The sequence below is a fragment of the Symphalangus syndactylus genome, chromosome X, assembly GCF_028878055.3.
Source record: "Symphalangus syndactylus isolate Jambi chromosome X, NHGRI_mSymSyn1-v2.1_pri, whole genome shotgun sequence".
Taxonomy (NCBI): Eukaryota; Metazoa; Chordata; class Mammalia; order Primates; family Hylobatidae; genus Symphalangus; species Symphalangus syndactylus.
In genome coordinates, this window is record NC_072447.2 from 151,920,276 (window position 1) to 151,926,302 (window position 6,027).

The following is a 6,027-nucleotide window of genomic DNA, read 5'->3' on the forward strand; positions in this document are numbered from 1 at the left end:
CATGTCCTTTGTAGGGACATGGATGAAGCTGGAAACCATCATTCTCAGCAAACTATTGCAAGGACAAAAACCAAATGCCACATGTTCTCACTCATAGGTGGGAATTGAGCAATGAGAACACATGGACACAGGAAGGGGAACATCACACACCGGGGCCTGTTGTGGGGTGGGGGGAGGGGGGAGGGATAGCATTAGGAGATATACCTAATGCTAAATGACGAGTTAATGGGTGCAGGAAATCAACATGGCACATGGATACATATGTAACAAACCTGCGCGTTGTGCACATGTACCCTAAAACTTAAAGTATAATAGAAAAAAGATATCCCACCCTTTTAGGCCAAAACCAATGTGTAATCTCTATGTATTGATTTGTGATTTTGCCTACAACTTCTGCTTTCCTGAAATTTATCCCCCTTTAAAAACCTCTTGCCTGCAAGATATCAGGGAGGTCTGGATTTGAGCATTAGCTGCCTAGTCCTTCTTGCTTGGTGCCCTGCACATAAACATCCTCTTTTCTCCCATTGCAAACCTTGATGTTAATATCTGGTCTTCATGTGCCCTTTGAGCAGATCCCAGTTCAGTTCTAAAACAGAGGCTACTCCTTGCATGAGAAGAGTCAATCTGAAAACTAAAATGAGTCACCCCAGTTCTGTCACCAAGTTGCACTGTGAGCTTGAACAAGTCTCTTCCCCTACCCAGGTCCTTCATTTCTGAAATAATGAGTGGTTTAAGCAAGCCAACTTCCGTGGGCCCCTCTAGCTTTAAGATATGATGAGTTCAAGTCCATTTATTAAGAACTTTCTCTTTCAAGAACATCTGTAAGTGCCTACTAAGTGCAAATCCCTGTAGAGAAGGGACAAACTTGATTCTAGGGAAGAATTATTGAGGAGCCAGAGGCGACCAATGTGATGAAAAATCTCAGCCCTCCCTAAGACCTCCTTTTTGCCCAATTGGTGGCTTTTTGCAAGCCTAGCCCCATGTCCTTAGAAGCACCAGTACCAAACAGCAGGGCAGAAGGAGGAAGTTCCAACCTCAACTATAAACTGGTTTCTAGTAGCTTTCAGGCTACTCCCCCAGTAATAAGCCAGCTATCTTGACTCTGGGACCAGAGCTCCTTCTAATTTGCTTCTTCCCGAGAAAGGTAGGAGAATTAAATGCAATCCCTGACTTGCCAAACTCAAACTAAGATGACGTTCCACAAACACATGGAACCATTTTCAGTATTCACCACTATTAGGGTTATCATCTGTCCTCAAACAAAACAGGAGAGCAGAGTGCTGATGAAGGTATTTTTGTCTTATGTGGATGCTTACCAAAGGGTGACCTCAGGAGAGCAGAACTTTAATAATTAAGTGGATAGGATGAGCTGTTCTGTGGATACTAGCAGCTGCCTTCCCCAATCTCTCCTGTGATTGCCTGATGGGCTCATGAACAAAGTGGCCATGGTGGTAGGGATGGAGGTTATGCATGGGCTCAGGAACATGGTCTTCTACTTACCAAGGCTCACCTGGATACAACTATGCTGAGTGCTCAATTTACAAGCAGTAGATACCAACACTGAGCCTCTGGTAATGGTACCATTCCTGAGGGTAATCACGAAGCTATTTGGTGGCAGGTTGATTGCACTGGATGACTTGCATCATGGAAGGAGCAGTGTTTTATCCTTACTGGAAAAGACACTTACCCTGGCTATGGATTTGTCCTCCCTGCATACAAAGATTCTGCTATAATTACCATCCATAGACTTATGAAATGTCTTAATTCACCAACATCATATTCTTCACAGCATTGTTTCTGACCCAGGAACTCATTTCACAGCAAAAGAAGTGTAGCAATGGGCTCATGCTCATGGAATTCACTTGTTTACCTTGTCCCCACTATCCTGAAGCAGCTGGCTTGATAAAATGGTGGAATGGCTTTTTGGAGACTCAGTGCCAGCTAGGTGGTATTATCTTGAAAAACTAGGGAATGGTTCTCCAAAAGGCTGTAAACTCTGAATCAGTGTATAATATGTATTGGTGTGTCTTTTACAGCCAGGATTTATGGGGCCAGGAATCAAAGTGTGGAAATGGGAGTGGTTCCATTCACTCTTACTCCTAGTTACCCACTAGAAAACTTGTTTTGAGATAATAATTAATTTTTTATTTTAATTTTGTGGGTACATAGTAGGTGTATATATTTATGGGTTACATGAAATATTTTGATACATTCTTGCAATGCGTAACAATCACTTCAGGGTAAATGGGGTACCCATCACCTCAAGCATTTATGCTTTGTGTTACAAACAATCCAGTTATACTCTTTTAGTTATTTAAAAATGTACAATTAAATTATTTTTGACTATAGTTACCCTGTTGTGTTAGCAAATATTAGGTTTTATTCATCGTTTCTAACTATTGTCTGTCCCCATTAACCACCTCTACCCTGTCCCATCTCCCCAACTACCCTTTCCAACCTCTGGTAACCATCCTTTTTCTATCTCCATGAGTTCAAATGTTTTAATATTTTTGCTCTCACAAGCATATGAGAATATTTGAAGTTTGTCTTTGTGTGCTTGATTGTTTCACTAAACATAATGACCTCCAGTTTAATCAATGTTGTTGCAAATGACAGGATTTTATTTTTTATGGCTGAATAATACTCCATTGTGTATATGTACCATATTTACCCATTCATGAGTTGATGGACACTTAGGTTTCTTCCAAATATTAGCTATTGTAAATAGTGCTGCAAAAAAAAAAACATGAGAATGCAGATAACTCTTCAATATATTATTTCCTTTCTTTTGGGTATATACTTAGCAGTGGTATTGCTGGATCATATGGTGGCTCTATTTTTACTTTTTTGAGGAACTTCCAAAGTACTCTCCATAATGGCTGTACTAATTTACATTCCCACCAACAGTGTACAAAAGTTCTCTTTTCTCTACACCCTCACCAGCATTTGTTATTTCCTGTTTTTGGACATAAGCCATTTTAACTGGGGCGATATGGTATCTCATTGTAGTTTTTATTTGCATTTATCTGATGATCAACAATGGTGAGCACCTTTTCACATACCTGTTTGCAATTTGTATGTCTTCTTTTGAGAAACAACTATTCTTACCTCTTGCCCATTTAAAAAATTGGATTATTAGATTTTTTTTCCTATACACTTGTTTGATATGGTTTGGCTGTGTCCCCACCCAAATCTTATCTTGAATTGTAGCTCCCATAATCCTCACGTGTTGTGGGAGGGACCTGTTGGGAGGTAATTGAATCACAGGGATGGGTTTTTCCCATGTTGCTCCCATGATAGTGAATAAGTCTCATGAGATCTCATGGTTTTATAAAAGGGCAGTTCCCCTGAACATGCTCCCTTGCCTGGCACCATGTAAGATGTGTCTTTGCTCCTCCATTGCCTTCTGCCATGATTGTGAGGCCTCCCCAGTCATGTGATACTGTGAGTCCGTTAAACCTCTTTTTCTTTACAAATCACCCAGTCTCAGGTAAGTCTTTATTAGCAGTACAAGAACAGACCAATACAGTAAATTGGTACTAGGTAGTGGGGTGCTCCTATAAAGATACCTGAAAATGTGGAAGCAACTTTGGAATTGGGTAACAGGCAGAGGTTGGAAAAGTTCGCAGGGCTCAGAAGAAGACAAGAAAATATGGGAAAGTTCAGAACTTCCTAGATACTTGGGATGGGGTCTCAGAAGACAGGAAGATGTGGGAAAGTTTGGAACTTCCTAGAGACTTGTTGAATGGCATTGACCAAAATGCTGACAGTGATATGAACAATAAGGTCCAGGCTGAGGTGGTCTCAGAAGGAGATGAGAAACTGGTTGGGAACTGGAGTAAAGGTCAATCTTGTTATACAAAGAGACTGGTGGCATTTTGCCACTGCCCTAGAGATTTATGGAACTTTGAACTTGAGAGAGATGATTTAGGGTATCTGGCAGAAGAAATGTCTAAGTGGCAAAGTGTTCAAGAGAAAGCAGAGCATAAAAGTTTGGAAAATTTGCAGCCTGACAATACAATAAAAAAGAAAAACCCATTTTGTCAGGAGAAATTCAAGCCTGCTGGCCGGGCGCGGTGGCTCATGCTTGTAATCCCAGAACTTTGGGAGGCCGAGGCGGGTGGATCACGAGGTCAGGAGATCGAGACCATGGTGAAACCCCATCTCTACCAAAAATACAAAAAATTAGCCAGGCGTGGTGGCAGGCGCCTGTAGTCCCAGCTACTCAGAGAGGCTGAGGCAGGAGAATGGCGTGGACCTGGGAGGCGGAGCTTGCAGTGAGCCGAGATTGCACCACTGCACTCCAGCCTGGGCAACAGAGCGAGATTCTGTCTCAAAAAAAAAAAAAATTCAAGCCTGCTGCAGAAATTTGCATAAGTAAAGAGGAGCCCACTGTTAATCATCAAGACAATGAGGAAAATATCTCCAGGTCATGTCAGAGACTTTGTGGCAGCCCCTCGCATCACAGACCCAGAGGCCTAGGAGGAAAAAATGGCTTTATGGGCTAGGCCTAGGGTCTACCCTGCTGTGTGCAGCCTAGGGACTTGGTGCACTCATCCCAGCCTCTCCAGCCATGGCTAAAAGGGGCCAAGATACAGCTTGGGTCATGACTTTGGAGGGTGCAAGCCGCAAACCTTGGCAGCTTCCATGTAGTGTTGAGCCCATGGGTACACAGAAGTCAAGAATTGAAGTTTGGAAACCTCCACCTAGATTTCAGAGGGTGTATGGAAATGCCTGGATGTCTGAGTAGTTTCCTGCAGGGGCAGGGCCCTCATGGAGAAACTCTGCTAGGGCAGTGCAGAAAGGAAATGTGTGATCAGAGCCCCTACACAGAGTCCGCACTGGGGCATTGCCTAGTGGAGCTGTGATGGGAGGGCCACAGTCCTCTAGACCCCAGAATAGTAGATCCACCTACAGCTTGCACTGTGCCCCTGGAAAACCCACAGACACTCAATGCCAGCCTGTGACAGCAGCCCGAAGTATGGCTGTATCCTGCAAAGCCACAGGGGATGGGCTGCCCAAGGCCATGGGACTCTACCTCTTGCATCAGTGTGACCTGGCTGTGAGACACGGAGTCTAAGGAGATGATTTTGGAACTTTAAGGTTTAATGACTGTCCTATTGAATTTCAGACTTGCATGGGGCCTATAACCCCTTTGTTTTGGCCAATTACTCCCACTTAGAATGGGTATATTTACACAATGCCTGTCCCCCATTGTATCTAGGAAGTAACTAACTTGCTTTTGATTTTACAGGCTCATAGGTAGAAGGGAGTTGCCTTGTCTCAGATGAGACTTTGGACTTGGACTTTTGAGTTAATGCTAGAATCAATTAAGACTTTGGGGGAATGTTGGTAAGGCATGATTGGTTTGGAAATGTGAAGACATGAGATTTGGGAGGGGCCAGAGGTGAAATGATATGGTTTGGTTGTGTCCCCACCCAAATATCTTGAATTTTAACTCCCATAATCCCCATGTGTTGTGGGAGAGATCTAGTGGGAGGCAATTGCATCATGGGGATGGTTTCTCCTGTGCTGTTCTTGTGATGGTGAATAAGTCTCATGAGATCGGGTGGTTTTATAAAAGGGCAGTTCCCCACACACACTCTCTTGCTTGCCACCATGTAAGATGTGCCTTTGCTCCTCCTTTGCTTTCTGCCATGATTGTGAGACCTCTTCAGCCATGTGAAACTGTGAGCCCATTAAACCTCTTTTTCTTTACAAATTACTGAGTCTTGGATATGTCTTTATTAGCAGCATGAGAACAGACTAATACAACATCCTTATATATTCTGGGTTTTTTTGTTTTGTTTTGTTTTGAGACAGAGTCTTGTTCTGTCACCCAGGCTGGAGTGCAGCAGTGTGACCTCAGCTCACTGCAACCTCCAACTCCCAGGTTCAAGCGATTCTTCTGCCTCAGCCTCCCGAGTAGCTGGGACTACAGGCATCTGCCACCTTGCCCAACTAATTTTTGTATTTTTAGTAGAGATGGTGTTTCTCTATGTTGGCTAGGATGGTCTTGAACTCCTG